This window comes from Zingiber officinale, chromosome 5B (assembly GCF_018446385.1).
Source record: "Zingiber officinale cultivar Zhangliang chromosome 5B, Zo_v1.1, whole genome shotgun sequence".
Lineage (NCBI taxonomy): Eukaryota > Viridiplantae > Streptophyta > Magnoliopsida > Zingiberales > Zingiberaceae > Zingiber > Zingiber officinale.
In genome coordinates this window covers 86895776-86916313 of record NC_055995.1, presented here as the reverse complement: position 1 = coordinate 86916313, position 20538 = coordinate 86895776, and positions in this window count along the sequence as shown.

Sequence of the window (20538 nt, the reverse complement as noted above, 5' to 3'; positions counted from 1 at the left end):
CAACCTCCTCCCTATGCTTTTGGGTCTTCAAAGGATTTTAAAATATTAATTTTGATATATTGTAAATATATCATTCAAAATTCATAAACTTTTTTTTTAAAACCTTTTATATAGTTATTTATCATTCATCATGATTAAGATTATACAGAGGTCTATAGTCATCCTAAAATTGACGATATATAATCATTATATTTATATTTATCTTTTTTCATATCTATAGGATTAGGGATTATTAAGATAATAGATCTATTTTTTTATATAACGATCCTTTACATAAGGAAAATCAAACACCAACAAAGTATTTTGTATCAATTGAGAATTTATCTTAAAATTTACTAGAACAATTACTTGTATAAATATCAACTCGTGAGGACTAGAGGAGGTGTTTAATTATAAAAATGACATGTTGAAAGATAAATACATATTAGTTGACCATTAGATACACTTTAGTTGGTACTGATAAACTTTTAGGCTTAGCTCCATGAACTTGAAATGACTAACTTAGGCTTGTTAGGAAGTTTTAGTGGCATGGATGAAATATTAAAAAAATTTAGGGATGCGTGGGCAAGTATTTAGTTTGGAATTTTTAAAAGGATGGACAAGTGGTATTCCTTTACATCTAGAAGGCTCACTAGGTGTGTACAAGTAAACTATATTCATTAATTGGCAAGTAACTAAATGGACAAGTAAGGTAAGGGCTAGAATATAAATTTAAAATTTTGGAGGATGAAGAAAGTATGTGGTCCTAAAGTTGTTTAGAAAATTTCAATTTACATTTGGTGTCATCATGATAACATTAGTCATGCTTGGAAGGAGAAAAGAAGAGAGAGAAAGAGAGGAAAGGAGGTGCATATATTGTTTACTCTTGTTGAAGGTCGAGAGTGGACAACATTTATTTCAATTTTTGGACTTTTCTATTTGGATAGAAATTAAAGAAATTTTGGATGATATATACAAGAATTGATGTGTTGAGTTTGAATAAGGGGAGCTTAATTCATTAAATGACAATAAATAAATAAATAAAATCTTAGAATTGATTGAATCTGATTTGAAGATGATGAGTAAGTCTTGTGTCATATATCTTAAAAATTGGGCAAACAATTGGTAATTATAATTTTTTTTCCTTTTATTTTTTTAAGATGATAATTCTGAATTTTCAATCGAACACTATTATTTTTTTTTTAAAATAAAATAGTCTAAGTAAATTAGTCTATTTGAATAAATATAATGGTTTAAACAAATTGAGCATGTTGAGAAAGGTGGAAGATTTAAGTGGGCCACATAAATCAATTAGTTTATGTTTTTCAATCAATATGGACATTATGTATTCTAAAGGTTCAATTGAGTATATAATTACACTTTTCTATAATTTTAAAATACAATATTTTTTAAATATTTTGTTTATAAGTATCATAGTTAAAATAGTCTTTGTGGTTTAGTATTTACATGGATATTTATTCTAATAAATTTTAAGATTAATTTCTAACGATATAAAATATTTTATTAGTTGTCTGAACTCTTTATATAAAGGATTGCGGTATAAAATAAAATATCTCTTATAATTTATCTGAAATCAATAATACTTAATTTTAGGATGGGTGCATTAAAATAAAATATCTCTTATAATTTATCTGAAATCGATGATATTTAACTTTAGAATGAACGATATCATTTTGCTCTTATTGTTAAAATAACCTTTATAGTTTGTTTGACTTACAAATTTAAGTTATGAAAATGAATGCATATGCAATCTCCTACTCAGTGCCCATGCTTAGAAGAAGAAAAATCATGTGATATGTTGGAAGAGTGTTCATGAATATTCATGTCCTCTTCTTCCTTCAATAATATCTAATTGGGAATCAAAGCAGTAGCCACTGTAAAGAAAGGATTAGAATCTTGATAAAGTTAAGGGAAAAAAAGGACTTCTCATATTGATCAACTATAATTTTTTACATATATTTGTAGAGTCATATGAAACCGCTAGAATGTCAAATTCCATCTTCTACTACCATAATTAAAAATCTAAATTGCATTATTACATGAGTTGTGCTTGTAAAAATAGACTATCTTTCATTTTATATATCAAATAAATTTAAAATATAGTTTATACATATTCAAAACTAATTTTCAATTTTTTATCTAAATTTAAATTCTATTTTTTTTATTTTTAAAGTGCGATAAAGTAAATTATAATAATCAAATAACATTTTTAATTGGAAGGAATTTTATTTCCTAAGAGATTATTCCCCTGGGAATTCGATCTTTTCTATTATATAATTAATCATCTATCATTCAATTATCAACTCAACTATATCCATGGAGATTTACCCTTTCGGAGAGTATGAGACCAACTTAAAGGAGTTACTAAAGTGACGATTTCATTTTTTACTCCAACTATATCCACGAAGCAATTTATGGATGTTATAATTGTCGTCACCTTAGAGACCCCTCCAGAAAAACCTTATACTATTTGAAAGGAGGTCAATCACGAGCGATATTTATCCTACTACTAGGGATGGAGCCGGGGGTGATAGGGGTTGTTGCCCCCCTCAATTTTTTTTTTTTTAGCATAAGAGGTATATAGGGTATAAGAATAAGAGATAAAAGAGAGGTAATGATACAGCCGTCTCCTCCATAAATACATATCTTTTGCGCTCTTGATATAAAATTCCTGGCTCTATCCCTATGGATACTGCAGTGGTCTTTTACATGGTAGAGATTAGACACCCAACGATAAATTTTATACCAATTGAAAATTGACCTATAACTTATTAAAGTAACTACCCATATAAAGATCAACTATGTCAACTTGTTAAGGTCAATTTATAAATATTATTATAGAAAAAAATGATTCAATTTATTCTACACGTATAATTATTTCTAAATTATATAAAGAAAAATAAATCACATATTCAATTTATTTCCGATGGTGAATGTGACTAAGGGCGGGATAATTTATGAATATTATTGCATTTACATACCGTCACTAATAATCAACTCATCTAATTTTTTTTTCTTCTGTTAGTGTGTAGACTTATGTGTCAAAATACTCATATATTTTATGGATAATTATTTTATAAATATAAGTATTTATCATTAATTATTTACTTTTTTGTACGTATATGATTAATGATAAAGTCCCATAGATTAATGAGTATATTAATCTGAAAAAAGTCATTGATCGAATAGATATCTAGAGGAGATATGGATATCTAAATCAACACTGAGTATGACTAGGTCAAGATAGACCAAGGGATGAATATCCAAGTTGTACTTAAGGATACCTTGAGTTTAGAGGCACACTAGACACGACTCGCTTAAGAGAAAACCACATATTAAATATCATTGGTCATTCCTCTTATGAACGAGTGTAATAGATCTTTTGACTTGAGACCTTCATTTATTCTATGCATAGAGTTATGTGCTTTGACGCATTTAAAAGCATTTTTTAATCAGATTGTGATTAATACGGTAATTCAATATATGGAAAAGTGTAGAGAGAATAGTGTTGAGTCAATAGAGATTCATCACTCTCTTGAATTAAAAGTTGACATCCTGGCCGCTTGATAGAGATATTAGTGACTCGAAATCTATGGCCATGGGAGGAATGATTTATCATTCAAGAGGAGTCTATTATATCTTGGAAATCAAGTAAAACAATTAATTTGGTAATGATACATAATGTACCGAATTAATTAGGATGTAGACTTAGATGAAGAGATTGAATTACACAGTAATTGGTTCATGGTGGTTTATAGTTTATACTGATATTAATTTTATCACGTTGGGTAGCTAAAAATTATTGCTAGACGATTACCTTAGTCTATGTATGGATTTACATTGTCTCCGTGTATAAAACCTAGAGGGTCGCACACATAGACGTAAACATGAACATTATTAATTATTTTAGTGGATACTAAAATTAATCAATTGATTATTTCAGAATAAGAATTAATTAGATTATTAATTAATTCTGAAATATCGGAAGCTAGTCGAGATCAAGATCAAATATGGATTTATTTGATACAAAGAAAAGAGAATTCGAGTAGCCATAATCATGATGATTAATAGAGAATTCGAATAGTCATTATAATAATGATTAATGGAGAATTTGAAGAGTTATCATAATGAATGTTATAAATGAAGAATTTAAGGAGGTTGTAACTCTTCATCTTCCTAATTAATAAAGATTATAAATGATGAATTAATTGAGACCTTAACTATTTGTATTCCTTGGAGGCTATAAGTAGTCATCCTCGAAAAGATTCAAGTGGCGAATTCCTTCTCTCCATTTCTCTCTCGTCAACTTCTTCTTCGCTTTCTTCCATCGGAAGAAATCGATAGTGCTTCCAAGGTTTTGTCAATCCAAGAGTATAGCACCTAACAGATCGTGTCAAGTTCGCGATCTAGTGCGCATGAATACCGCTAGAGGAGTCACACGTGGGGCTTTTATCTGTCTGTGATATCATTCAAGTCTATCGAGGATTCAAGATATGTTTTTATGTTATTTTTGTAAAACTATATGTACTACGAAGAGATCCATGATTTAGTATATGTCTTTCGCTATACTCTGAACCCAATAGTAGTATCAGAGCCAATTTATGGTTATATCATATAGTACGAAGTCAATTTTTCAAAATTTATTTGAGGAATCAGTGTTTTGAGAGATTTCAAAGAAATCTTAATTTCTTTATTTCAAGTTATATGCCTTAACATTTCATGATAGAAATGAATTTTGTCTAAAAACCTATAAAGTAATACATGTTGTAATTTAGATATAAATTCCTTATGGTATAAGTATATTAACATGTTAAAATCTCCAAGTCCCTATTTGTCTTAAAAGACTATAAGGATTAATGGAGATAAATCTTGTAATGAGATTGTGCAAATGCACAAGAAGTTAATTATGGTGAGATATTTTAATAATTATAAAATCCCTTAAATATATTAAAGTTAAGATTTGTTGAATACCCTCCACTAATAACTATGATGATAGTTAGAGTTTCTACATAAGTCGATACAGCTCAGCTATGGGCTTGTATTAAAACATCTATAATTTATCATAATTATTAGTGGGTCGACTTAATTCAAATTCGTTGATTTGTTTAGATCAGTTAAGGTTAATTAATTTGAGGGACAAGTGTTGAGAATATAAGGCTCAACAAGAATATACCGAAAATCATATAGATTTGTGATTGACAAGTTAAGGCTTACTTGATGAATGCAGCATGTAAGTACAGCTCAGCTGTGTGCATTCTATATGATTCAGGGTTTCAGTCCTATTAGAAATTGTTACCAACCAATTTTTGATTCTAACAGTGAGGGATGTTGGACTTGAATAAAATAATAGGAGTTATAAAAGACCTTTATTAAATATATTCCACAAATACTAAAACTCTGTTTTAAATTTTAGATGGCAAACACAAGTACCTTATCACTGTGAAACATTCTCGAGAAAGAGAATATCCTCCTCGGTTCCAACTACCTGGATTGGTATAGGAAATTGAAAATCGTCTTAAAACACGAGAGAAAATTTACGTGCTCGAAGAAGAACTACCGAAAGAGTCTACACCCAATACTTCAAATGAAGATCAGTCATATTATTCTCAGTATATGGAAGATACACTGGATGTGCAATGCATCATGCTATCTTCTATGTCTCGCGAGTTGCAGAGACAGCATGAGAACATGAGTGCTAGGGAGATTAATCAACATTTGTGTGAGCTCTTCCAAGAGAGTGCAAGAGTAGAGAGGTATGAAACTGTTGGAGTGTATACTAAAAGTCTAGCTTTTGTAAATATTTATTTTGAAATAAAAGAATCACATTGGTCAAATGTCTATATTTATTTTTTAAATATAGTTGTTCAATTAATTTATAAAGTAGATAACATGGTGTGTGGTGTCACACACAGAAGATCATGTCATCAGCTCTTTATAAATTATAAACAGTTGCTCACGACTAAGATGGAAAGGAACAAACCATTGGTATAGTTGTAGTGTAATTAGGTATTAGTTTATCTTGACTAATAAATTATACTAGTACACTCTAAGTGTATTTAGTAGGACCATTTTAGGTAAGTTCTTTTTATATTGACTTAATAAAAGAACTATACCCTAGTTATTATGGAAGTGTGTGCTCTTAATCCTAATATAATAACAAGCGCATATATTTAGTATTTATTTCTTTAACTTATCAAAGGGTGAGATTTAGCTCGATAAATCAATAGGCCCGATAAGTTGGAAAATGATATTACTTATAGTGTGTTTTGTTGATTATAGAAGGAAACTGTGTCCTATTTATCTAGATTGAGAATGCCCCCAAGAGGAGCTCATAAGGATTGTCATGTTAAACCCTGCAGGTGGACTTAGTCCGACATGACAATGAAGTTGAGTGGTACTACTCTTGGACTTAGATATTCATTAAGTGAGTTGTCGGTAACTTACTTAATTAGTGGGCATTCGTTATCTTAAACACAGGGAGAGTAACACACTCATGGTAAGAAGGAGCCCATAAATATAATTGGGATTGGTGTGGTAGTGCAACAATAACTCTCTAGTGGAATGAGTTATTGTTGATGAACTTGAGTTGTGTATTTGGGGCGAACACGAGATACTCAAGCTCATCGGAAGGCCAAAACCAATTTCTCCTCTAGGTCCCTGTCATAGCCTCATTGGTGTCTTATAAACCACTCAATATAAGCTCATCTTAGTGTCCAAGAAGGGGGCCGGTCCAATGCTTGGTGACCAAGCAAGGGCCGACCACATCCTCCTCTATGGGGGCCGACCCTATTGCTTGGTGACCAAGCAAGTAGGGGCCGACCATGATTAATTCAAATAGGAGGGGTGTTTTGAATTTTTAAAATCTTCTCTTTGAAGAAAACTATAAGTTTTAAAAGAGAGATTTTAATTTTAAAAACTTTCCTTATTTGAATTAGGCCACATGATTTATTAGAGATTTTTAAAAGTTTTAAAACTTTCCTTTTTTAACCATCCTCATGGTTTTAGAAAAAAAGGAAGAGAAGTTTTAAAATTAAAATTTTATATTCATGTTAAAAAGAAAATTTTTGAAGAGAAGTTTTAAATTTTAAAACATGGTTTTAATTTTTAAAACTTTCCTTTTTTAACATCCACTTTTAGAAAGAGAACTTGTAAAATTTTATAAGAGGTTTTCTTCTTTTATAAAATTTTATAAAAAAATATTTTTTCCTCTTTAAGGGGGCCAGCCACCCTTGCTTGGTGCCCAAGCAAGGTGGCCGACCAAATAAAAATTAAAATAAAATCATCATCTAATGATTTGGTGATTGATTCAATCAAGAGGAAAGAAAAGGAAAATAAAAAGGGAAAAGGAAAAACAAGAGGAAGATTTTAATTTTTGTAAAAATTCTTCCCTTATTTGCCTTGGGCAAGTAATATAAAAGAAGGGGTGAGGAGGCCTCATGGAACACAATTCTTATTCTCTTGCTTGGTGATCCTCTTGGTGTGGCTGACCCACTTCCTTCTCCCTTTCCCTTTGCTCTCTTTTGTTATTTGTTGGTGGTGGCCGAATATTAGAAGAAGGAGAAGAAAGCTTTGGGTGGTGTTCATCTTGGAGGATCGTCGCCCACACGACGTCCAAGGCGAGGCGAGGAATACAGCAGAAGATCTCGAGGTCATTAGCTTGCAAAGAAAAGGTATAATTAGCAATTATTTTCCGCATCATGCTAGTTATTTTTCTTTGTATGAATTCCAAACACAAGAGGCATTAGATCTAGTTTTTCGAATTAGTAATTCGTGTTTGTGTTTTCTTTATTTTTTGAATTTGTGATTCGATTGTTCTTTTTGGTTAAACCTAGAGTTATATAAGGAAATTGAATATTAGCTTTCCTTAAAAGGCTTTGTTTAGGAAGTGATGGTTGCTCCCATATCCAAGAAGGCCTTGTGCCTCGCCATGTTTAACCTGGAAGCCAATTTTGGAAATTAATATTTAATTAAATTTATAACGTACGTGGATTTAAATCAATAGTGTTAAGTTCCGCTTGCAATTAAAATCTAAACCATTAAGAACAGATAAGTTAAATTTGGAATCAATGATGTTAAGTTCCGTCTGCGATTCCTAATCTAACTTCTAAAGAACACAATAGATTATTTAAAGAAAGGTTCGACACTTGTACAAAATTTTTGTACAGTGGAATCGGTATGATTTTCCTAGGACTAACCAACAATTGGTATCAAAGCTAGGGTTTGCCTCTATGTGTTTTGATTTTCAAATTAATTATGCACATGTCATACATAATTTAGGTAGGATAATAGTAGGATGTGCTAACTTTGTGGTTGCAGGCTCCAACTATTATGACATTTAGATATTGTGTGTGATTGGACCCTTGGATATGTCAAGGGCATTATTTTGTGTGCATGATTATATGTATCAAATACAGCAGGAGCTATATTATTTTTAGAATTTTATTTTTGTTTGATCTAAAATACATGTACATTCCTTTATGGAATATAGGATCGATATATGTAAAATTCTATATTTATCATGGATCGTATCTTTGCGAGGTGTGGTGCTTTTGGAGGACCAGAGACACAGCGGAATAAGAAGCAAGATAGATGCGACATCTCGACCCGATGGCGGTGGCTAAAGGTGGCAACAGCTAGGGTGGGAGCATACTGAAGACAGTGATGGAAAAGACCATAATAGTTGGAAAATTAATTTTCATGTTTATTGCTTTTATTTACTGTGATGTTTATGTGCATGTGATGTATGCTAGCATAGGTTAAAATCCTCAATTTTAAATAACTAAGTGGGAGAGGAATTTTAATAAATTTCACGGTCTCCATTACTGGTTTGTAAGTGATGCAACAAGCTTGCGTGTTGGCTCTAAGTGCCTCCCTCCACAACGGATGAGTTTGTTGCGGATCACTAGATCAAACTTCCTTTATGGATGGTTATAGGAAATTATTTAGGAGCGTGTGATCTTCTCCAACTGAAGGGGCACAATCCTATTTAATGGACTAAGTATCAAATAATAGTATACACTTAGACGCATTCAATAGTATCCTCCCCAACGGAGTCACTGCTATTGTTTTGTGTGACCAAAGATAAACCAACTATTGATTTTATTTGTCATAAAGTTAGGATGACAATATAATAAAATTAATGGGTTACACCCTCCTCTTACAAATGTTGAATCTATATACGTCCACACTAACGTGACATGCAATATTCACGGTATTTTGAGGTGTTGGTAAATTTAAATAGTATTGTTTGAGGAATAAATATTATTCTAAATTTAGAGTCCTGACCAAAATTTATCTTGTGATTCTTAGGATGATTTTCAACCCACTGGTCATTATTCTAAAAGAGAATAGACTTACTGATCCCAACTATATAGATTGGAAAAGAAACCTGGATATTGTCTTAACTGGTGAAAGTTATAAGTTTGTACTGTCAGAGGTATGCCCAGATACACCTAATGGTGACTCTACCCCAGAGGAGATTGAGTATCATAAGAAATGGGTAAAAGCAAATGAGATGGCGCGGTGTTACATTTTGGCTTCAATGTCAAATGTATTACAACATCAACATCAAGATTACCAACTGCTTATGATATAATGAACAATCTCAAAGAACTCTTTTGGCACCAGAGTCGGACTGCTAGGCAAGAGGAAATGAGAAAGTTAATGATAGCCACCATGTCTGAGGGGACACCTGTAAGGGATCATATCCTCAAAATGATGACTTATCTGAATGAAATACAAGTTCTTGGAGGAGAATCGATGGGGAAACCAAGGTCAATATAATTCTCTAAATGCTACCCAGAAGTTTTGAGCAGTTCCGCCTGAACTATATCATGAACAAAAGAGAGTATACGTTGGCGGAACTTCTGACAGAACTACAGGCAGCAGAAGGAATATTTCGTCACAGTTCTCAGATTCACTATGCTAAAAATGGTTCTACTTCTAAGTCGAAAGGCAAGAAGAAGAAGAAATAGGTCTTTTCAGCAAAGAAGGTGAATAAACCTCAGGGTACAGGACAAAAAGCTGGAATGAAGAAGTCGAAGGGCAAGTGCTTCATCTGCAAGCAGTCAGGACATTGGAAGGCGGATTGTCCTCGTAGGAATCAGAACAATAAAGGTATATCTCATGCTCTAGTAGTTGAAACATGTTTAGCGGTGTTATCTACCAGCACTTGGTGTGTAGATACAGGAGCCACTGATCATGTCTGTAATTTTTTGCAGGGGTTCCAGGAAACCCGACGATTATTTGAAGGAGAGATAACCGTATACATGAGCAATGCTACTAAGGTGGCGGCTGTTGCAATGGGATACGTCTACTTATCTTTTGATAGGAATAGAAGTTTGATTTTAAGAAATTGTCTTTATGTACCTAGTTTTAGAAAGAATTTAATTTCAGTTTCTAAACTGTATATGGATGGATATTCTGTTTCCTTTAGTAACAATGTCGTTATAAAGAGAAATAAGGTGATTATCTATTCTGGTGCATTGATTGACAATTTATATACTTTAAATCTAATTTCTCCCACAAAGCAAAATATAGAAATTAATAACACATCTTCTAACTCTAATAAGAGAAAAGAACCTTCGGAAATGAACCAAACGTATCTTTGGGATCTAAGGCTTGATCATATTAACTTAAGTTGGGAAATGATATTACTTATAGTGTGTGTTGTTGATTATAGAAGGAAACTGTGTCCTAGTTATCTAGGTTGAGAATATCCCCAAGAGGAGCTCATAAGGATTGTCATGTTAAACCCTGCAGGTGGACTTAGTCCGACATGACAATGAAGTTGAGTGGTACTACTCTTGGACTTAGATATTAATTAAGTGAGTTGTCAGTAACTTACTTAATTAGTGGATATTCGTTATCTTAAACACAGGGAGACTAACACACTCATGGTAAGAAGGAGCTCATAAATGTAATTTGGGATTGGTGCGGTAGTGCAACAATAACTCTCTAGTGGAATGAGTTATTGTTGATGAACTTGAATTGTGTGTTCAGGTCGAACATGGGATACTCAAGCTCATTGGAAGGCCAAAACCAATTTCTCCTCTAGGTCCCTGTCATAGCCTCATTAGTGCCTTATAAACCACTCAATATAAGCCCATCTTGGTGTCCAAGAAGGGGGCCGGTCCAATGCTTGGTGACCAAGCAAGGGCCGACCACATCCTCCTCTATGGGGGGCGACCCTATTACTTGGTGACCAAGCAAGTAGGGGCCGACCATGATTAATTCAAATAGGAGGGGTGTTTTGAATTTTTAAAATCTTCTCTTTGAAGAAAACTATAAGTTTTAAAAGAGAGATTTTAATTTTAAAAACTTTCCTTATTTGAATTAGGCCACATGATTTATTAGAGAGTTTTAAAAGTTTTAAAACTTTCCTTTTTAACCATCCTCATGGTTTTAGAAAAAAAGGAAGAGAAGTTTTAAAATTAAAATTTTCTATTCATGTTTAAAAAGGAAATTTTTGAAGAGAAGTTTTAAATTTTAAAACATGATTTTAATTTTTAAAACTTTCCTTTTTTAACATCCACTTTTAGAAAGAGAGCTTGTAAAATTTTATAAGAGGTTTTCTTCTTTTATAAAATTTTATAAAAAAATATTTTCTTCCTCTTTAAGGGGGCCAGCCACCCTTGCTTGGTGCCCAAGCAAGGTGGTCGGCCAAATAAAAATCAAAATAAAATCATCATCCAATGATTTGGTGATTGATTCAATCAAGAGGAAAGAAAAGAAAAATAAAAAGGGAAAAGGAAAAACAAGAGGAAGATTTTAATTTTTGTAAAAATTCTTCCCTTATTTGCCTTGGGCAAATAATATAAAAGAAGGGGTGAGGAGGCCTCATGGAACACAATTCTTATTCTCTTGCTTGGTGATCCTCTTGGTGTGGTCGGCCCTCTCCCTTCTCCCTTTCCCTTTGCTCTCTTTTGCTATTTGTTGGTGGTGGCCGAATATTAGAAGAAGGAGAAGAAAGCTTTGGGTGGTGTTCATCTTGGAGGATCGTTGCCCACATGACGTCCAAGGCGAGGCGAGGAATACGGCAGAAGATCTCGAGGTCATTAGCTTGCAAAGAAAAGGTATAATTAGCAATTGTTTTCCGCATCATGCTAGTTATTTTTCTTTGTATGAATTCCAAACACAAGAAGCATTAAATCTAGTTTTTCGAATTAGTAATTCATGTTTGTGTTTTCTTTATTTTTTGAATTTGTGATTCGATTGTTCTTTTTGGTTAAACCTAAAGTTATATAAGGAAATTGAATATTAGCTTTCCTTAAAAGGCTTTGTCTAGGAAGTGATGGTTGCTCCCATATCTAAGAAGGCCTTGTGCCTCGCCATGTTTAACTTGGAAGCCAATTTTGGAAATTAATAGTTAATAGAATTTATAACTTAGGTGGATTTGAATCAATAGTGTTAAGTTCCTTTTGCGATTTAAATCTAAACCATTAAGAACAGATAAGTTAAATTTGGAATCAATGATGTTAAGTTCCGTCTGCGATTCCTAATTTAACTTCTAAAGAACACAATAGGTTATTTAAGGAAAGGTTCGACACTTGAACAAAATTTTTGTACAGTGGAACCGGTACGATTTTCCTAGGACTAACCAACAAAAACCTCTTGAACACTATTTCGTACCATGTTGGAGGAAGGAAACCAAGTTGGGTCTCATGTACTCAAGATGATCGGATACATAGAGAGGCTCGAGAGCTTAGGTTCCAAGTTGGACCAGGACTTGGCTGTTGACCTAATCTTGTCGTCACTACCTCCATCATTTTTCTAATTTGTGTTAAACTTCAACATGAACAACATGAACAAGATTTTGATTGATCTGATGGTTAATATTGAAAACTGCTGAGAAGGATATGAAGGTAAATCCTTTACTACATGTAATGATGGTTAGAAAGACTAACAAGCGCCCTATATCCAGGAAGTTTAATCCCAAGGCTAATGCAGTGAAGAATCCTAGATATCAAGCATATAAGAAGCTTAAGAAAGGGATGCAAGTACTCTAATCTGATGAGAAGGAGACCATGTGCTTCCATTGTGGCAAGAAAGGTAACTGGAAGAAAAACTTCTATATTTTCATGAAGAAGAATGTCAGTGGAGTTGATGCTTTAGGTATCTTTATGATAGAATGCAATCTTTCTATTTCTTCATCATGGGTCATCGATTCTAGAAATAGTTCTCACATTTGTATGAACATGCAGGGTCTAAGTAACTATAGACAGTTGTCCAAGGGCGAAATGAACCTACGAGTAGCTAATGGAGCGAGAGTTGCTGCGTTAGCTGTAGGAACTTATTCAATAAATTTGTCTAATGGACTTGTTTTGAATTTATAAAACTATTATTTTGTTCCTAGTTTCTCAAAGAATATCATTTCGGTGTCAAGTTTGGATGCCAAGGGATTTATATTTTAATTCAAGGACAAGTTATATTCCTTTTATTTAGACAATGTATTCTATGAGAATGGTTTATTAAATAATGGTCTTTATATTCTTAACTTAGATGAACCGATTTATTGTATTGAAAGTAAGAAACAGAAATTGCATGACTCAAACTTGACACATCTCTGGCACTGTAAACTTGGTCATATAACCCAGAAATGCATCACTAGATTACTTAGTAATGGGTATTTGGACGGGCAAAGGAACTACTAGAACTCATACATAGTGATATTTGTGGGTCATTATAAATTCAGACTAGAGGAGCGTATACCTACTTTGTGACTTTTACTGACGATTTAAGTAGATATGAATATATCTACTTAATGAAACATATGTCTAAAACTCTAGACAAGTTTAAGGAGTTCAAGAATGAGGTAGAAAATCAACGTGGCAAGAAGATTAAGGCCCTTCGGAGTAATCAAGGTGGCAAGTATCTAAGCCAAGAGTTCATTAATTACCTAAAAGAGTGTGGGATAATTTCCCAACTTACACCTCCTAGAACGCCGGAGTGGAATGGTGTTTTAGAAAGGAGAAATCGCACACTCATGGATATGGTTAGATCGATGATGAGTCATGCAAGTCTTTTAATGTCATTTTGGGGTTATGTCTTAGAAACAACAGCATACACACTTAACCGAGTTCCAACCAAGATAATAGATAAGACTCCTTATGAATTATGGTTTGGAAAGAAACCAAATTTGCCTTACCTTAAGATATGGGATTGTGATGCTTACGTGAAGAATGAACATTCTAATAAGCTTGCAGCAAGATCTATAAAATGTATGTTTGTAGGTTATCCCAAAGCTATAGTGGGATATTATTTTTATCTCCCAAGTGAGCACAAAGCTATTGTTGCTCGATATGCTACTTTCTTGGAAAAGGAATTTATTTCTAAAGGAAATAGTGGGAGTAAAGTAAGTCTTGAAGAAATTATAGACTCTACAAATAAGTTGGAAGATGAACAATTGGACAATGAGACAGTGCCACAAGTACAAGTGTCTCCTTCATCCGAGACTACTCAAGAAACACAAGATCTATTAGGATGTATACTAAAAGCCTAGCTTTTTGTATGAATATTTATTTTGTAATAAGAATCACATTAGTCAAATGTCTACATTTAGTAAAATACAGTTGTTCATTTAATTTATATTGTAGATAACATGGTGTGTGGTGTCACACAAAAGATCATGTTATCAGTTCCTTATAAATTATAAATAGTAGCTTACAACTAAGATGAATTGGACAAACCATTGGAATAGTTGTAGTGTAATTTGGTACTAGTTTATCTTGACTATAAAATTATACTAGTACACTATGTGTGTATTAAGCAGGACCATTTGAGGTTGTTCCTTTTGTACTGACTGCATAAAAGAACATAACCTCTGTTATTATGGATGTGCGTACTCTTAATCCTGATATAATAACAAGCACATATATTTAGTATTTATTTATTTAATTTATCAATAAGTGAGATTTATTCGTTAAATCAATAGGCCCGATAAGTTGGGAAATAATATTATTTATATGGTGTTTGTTGATTATAAAAGAAAATTGTGTCCTAGTTATTTAGGTTGATGATGTCCCCTTGAGGAGCTCATAAGGATTGTCATGTAAACCCTGCAGGTGGACTTAGTTCTGACATGATAATGAAGTTGAGTGGTACTACTCTTGGAGCTAGATATTAATTAAGTGAGTTGTCAGTAATTCATTTAATTAATGGACATTCGATATCTTAAACACAGGGAGATTAATGCACTCATGATAAGAAGGAGCTCATAATGTAATATAGGATTGGTGCGGTAGTTTAATAATGACTCTTTAGTGGTATGAGTTATTATTAATGAACTTGAGTTGGGTGTTCGGGTCGAATACAAGAAGCTCAAGTCCATCAGGAGACCAAAACCAATTCCTCCTCTAGGTCCCTGTTGTAGCCTCTTATTAAAAGTTTTTTTTATCCACCCAAAGCCCAACTTCTTATCCAAGCTAGGGGTTGGTCACATCCTTGCTTGGTGCCCAAGCAATGGGCCGACCACTAAAGTAATAAAAAGAGAGATTTTAATTTTTGTAAAAATCTTTCCTTTTATAGCAATCTACAAAGGATTAAAAGAGATATTTTAATTTTAAAATCTTTCCTTTTTTTGAAGTCGTCCACATGGTTTTAAAAGAGAGTTTTAAATTTTAAAATCTTTCCTTTTTTTATTGCCATCTATATTGGTTAAAAAGAGAGATTTTAATTTTAATAAAACTTTTCCTTTTTGTAACCATGATTTAAAAGAGAAGTTTAATTTTAAACTTTCCTTTTGTAGCTATCACAATAGGAAATTTAAAAGAGAGATATTTTAATTATTATTAAAATTTCCTTTTTTGCCATGATTGGAATTAAAAGGAAGTTTTAATTATGTTTAAAACTTTCCTTTTTTGCATTCACCAAGGATTATAAAAGAGAGATAAATGGTGCCTTATGGAACAACAACACAACCTAAAGTTCCCTCTTCTCTTTTCCTTGGTGGTCGACCCTTCTCTTTCTCTTCTCCCTTTGTTTTCTTCTCTTGAGGCCGACAACACATCAGACTCCATCTTCTTGTGTCCGGTTTGCTTGGAGGGGAAGAAGAAGAGAAGGAAATTTCCTATTTTGGCATTCCTTGGGTGGCCGAAACTTGTAGGCAAAGAAGAAAGGCTCGGGTGGATTTCATCTTGGTAGATTGTCGTCCACACGACGTCCAAGAGGAGGAGAGGAATATAGCAGAAGATCAAGAGGTCTTTAAGATACAAAGAAAGGTATAACTAATTATTTGTTTCCGCTGCATAATTAGTTTGTGTTCTTTGTATGGATCCTGAAATACCAACACAAGAGGCTAGCGATTCTGTGTTTCGATTTTGTGTTTCTATTGTGATCTCTATAGTTAAACCTAAAGTTACTGTAAGAAGTTTAAATATTCAATTTCTTTGAAAGACTTTATCTAGGAAGTGATGGATGATCTCATACCCAAGAAGGTCGAGTGTCTCACCATGTTTAACTTGGAAGCCAATCTTTGAAATAGATATTTAATCAACTTTTGTAATGTGGTTTAACTTCTAAAGAACACATGGGTTGAACTTGGAGTAAAAATGTTAAGTTCCGTTTCCAATCCAAGTTTAACTTTTGAAGAACAACTTGGATTAATAATGCTAAGTTTCGTTTGCAATCCAAGTTTGACTTCTGTAGAGCACATGGGTTGCTAGGAAAAGTTCTTTTCTTGTACAATTTTTTGAACAAGGGAAATAGAACGAAATTTCAAGTAACACCCAACAAGATCAACGTAAGTCTAAAAGAATACACTGAAAGTCAAACAGATATGGTTGGCTGGTAACCCAAGATGAGGAAGTGCTACTCATTGAAGATGATGAACCGTCGACTTACGAGAAAGCAGTTGCTTCAAATGATTTTGAGAAATGGCTGGAAGCCATGAAATATAAAATGGACTCCATGTACACCAACCAAGTTTAGGAGTTGGTTGATGTGTCAGTTGAGTAAAACCCATAGAGTGCAAATGTATCTTCAAGAAAAAAATTGGCATGGATGGGAACATAAGTACCTATAAAGCTAGCCTTGTGGCAAAGGGTTTCAATCAACGTCAAGGAATTAGCTATGATGAAACATGTTCGTCCATTGTAATGCTTAAGTCCATTAGAATTTTGCTAGCTATAGCAGCTTACAAGGATTACGAAATTGGGCAAATGGATGTTAAAACTACTTTCCTAAATGGAAGGTTACAGGAGAAAGTATATATATGCTACAACCTCTCAGTTTTATAAAATTCGAGAACGCCAATAAATTATGTAAGCTCAAGAAGTCCATTTATAGACTAAAGCAAGCATCTCGAAGTTGGAATCTGTGATTTGATGAAGTCATTAAAGATTTTTCTTTTGTCAAGAGTCCAGAAGAACCTTGCGTTTACAAAAAGGTTAGTGGGAGCAAGATTACGCTCCTAATGTTGTATGTTGATGATATACTTCTTATAGGCAATGATATCCCTAACTTAGAATCTACCAAGACTTGGTTGGGAGAGTGTTTCTCAAAGAAAGATCTTAGGGATGTAACCTATGTCTTAGGTATTAGAATATACCGAGATAGACAAAGCAGGTTACTAGGGTTGAGTTAAGGTACATATATTGATAAAATGCTGAATAGATTTGGTATGTAGGACTCCAAGAGAGGATATTTACCAGTGTCACATGGTGTGCATCTTTCCAAGGCTATGTGTCCAAGAATACAAGAGGAAAGTGTTGGAACCCCAAGGTGTTTTGATGTGATCAAACAAGCTAAGTTATGTCCTGCATTTGTTTAACCCTTGTGTCTAAGTGTGCAGGAGCTTAGGAACACAGGAAGTCTAGCAGAAGACGCGGCTAGCGAGAAGGACGGCATGGGGAGAGAGCCGACGGGCTCGGTGCGTCCGAGGGACGAGGTGACCGCGGAAGAGTACACCGGTGGACGAGAAGAACGTGCACGGCGTTCGAGAGACGAGAAACCGGGAAGGAAGGCTGCTCAAGGAGAAGGCCGAAACTTGGGTTTGGGTGAGCCCTATTCCGGATGGCCGAGATCACCCAAGCTAGCGGAGCCGGTGCGAACAAGACCCGGACCGAGATGAGCTGAACCGGAGGCGAAAAAGTCAACATTGTTGACTTTGGGCTCCGGGGCACCCGGAACCCTCCGGGGCACCCGGAACCCTCCGGGGCGCCCTGAGCAATAAAGTTGACCAGATCGAGTTTTGACTTGATCTGAACGTTGGGGGATAAGTTTTATCCCCCTCAGGGCGCCCGGAACCCTTCCAGGCGCCCCGACCAAGGCTATAAATATAGCCTTGGTCCAGAAGCTTTTGAATGAACTCACTGATTGTAAATCCAGTGCTTGCACGCTCTCTTTTAGTCTAAGCTTCTGTTTTCTGCGCTACATTGCTGTACGAGGCTTCTCCGCCTGAAGGAGATTTTTATTGAGCTTAATCTTCCTTGGATTAACAACCACATCGGTTGTAACCAAGTAAATACTTTTGCCTCGCTTTTTCTTTATGCTTTTAATTTACCGCTTAGTTTATTTATGCAAGTGTTAGCTTAAAGAGTTCGAGGAGGGTTTGTTGTTTTTTTTGTGTTAGCAGGATATCCAACCCCCTCCTAGCCGGCTGCAACGGTCCTACAAGTGGTATCAGAGCCGAGTAAGCCTCAGAAGGACTAACCGCCGTCTGAAGCAACAAAACAATGGTCGGAGCTAGCGACTACCCACCAGCATTCGAGGGGGAGCTTGCTTCTTGGAAGCAACGAATGACGGTATTTCTTAACTCTGATATTGGTATTTCTCTAATAATGAAAACAGGTTATGAAACACCAAAGACAACGAATGGAGAAGAACTCGATCTACGCCTATGGAACAAGAAGCAACGTGACGAGTCAATGGCAAACGGTCGGGCAGAGTTTCACATTTTAACCGCAATATCAAACGAAGACTTTGATAGAGTTGGCGAATACAACAGCGCAAAAGAACTTTGGGAAAAGTTCTTAAAACTCTACGAAGAACCGATTGAAGTCGTCCCCTCAATAGACATCGAGCCGTCATCAGAAGAATCCGAGACGGAAGAAATTACCGAGACAACCCCAACAACCGAAGTACATCCCGAGATCGATGAAGGGGGAGAATCTTCGGAAGAAATTAATTCAACAGGGGGAGAACCAACGGCCAACGAGGTAAGTAAGGTATGGTCTCTACCTTCTGAACAACCGATTAATTCAATAGAAAAATTGCCTGAAGATTTTTGCAATTTAAAAATTGAATTACCGAAAAAGTTTTTTGAATTAGAAAATCAATTGTCAAACTTGTCTTGCAAATTAGAAATATTATCAAAAGAAATTTTCAAATTTAAAAATACTTTGACAAACGAATTATGCAAATTAGAAGAATTTTTTGAATTACAAATTACTCTCTCGAAAGAATTTTGCGATTTAGAAATTGAGTCACCGAAAAGGTGTTTCGGTTTAAGAAATCTACTGTTAATAGATTCCTGTAAATTAGAATTTTTGTTAAAAAATTCTTGCAAATTACAAAATATTCTTTCGAACGAATTTTGCACATTGCCGAAAGAATTTTTTATATTGTCGAAAAATTTTATCAAGTTAGAATCTATGCCATTTGAATATTTTTGTGAAGTTGCAATTCAAAAAATAATAGAAATTAACATGATACAAATTATTGTATGTTTAATATCTGTGGCTTTAAATTTGAAAAAGTGTAATTTGAGAAGTTATGAAAAATTGAAATGGAAATTTAAAACTTGCTGATATAAGTATCAGTATAAATAAATAAATGCATAGAATTTTTTTTTAATGCTATCAATTTTTCTTAAATTTTCTTGCATAAATTTTTGGGCTTAGAAAGATTTATTTTTGGTGGAAACTTAGAAATTTTTCAAAAGTCATTCTTTGACTTAGAATTTTTTTTTTAACTTGGAAATATTTTTTCTCCGAAAAACATTGAAATATATTTATATTTTTTTTTAAGTGTCAAACCCTTAGATTATTTTTCTTGAAACTCTATTTTTATTGTGATCAAAGGGGGAGAAGGGAAAGTATAAGTCTAGAGGGAGGTAATATAATTTTTCAATTGAAAAATATTTTGGACTTATTTGAATATAAATTGTTTTTATTGCATATGTTTGCCCTAACTTAACTTGGGTTGCTCACATCAAAAAAGGGGAGATTGTTGGAACCCCAAGGTGTTTTGATGTAATCAAACAAGCTAAGTTAGGTCATGCGTTTGTTTAACCCTTGTGTCTAAGTGTGCAGGAGCTTAGGAACACAGGAAGTCGAACGGAAGACGCGGCTAGCGAGAAGGACGGCACGGGGAGAGAGCCGACGGGCTCAGTGCGTCCGAGGGACGAGGTGACCGCGGAAGAGTACACCGGTGGATGAGAAGAACGTGCGCAGCGTTCGAGGGATGAGAAACCGGGAAGGAAGGCTGTCGAGGAGAAGGCCGGAACTTGGGTTCGGGTGAGCCCTATTCCGGATGGCAGAGATCACCCAAGCTAGCGGAGCCGGAGCGAACAAGACCTGGACCGAGATGAGCTGAACCGGA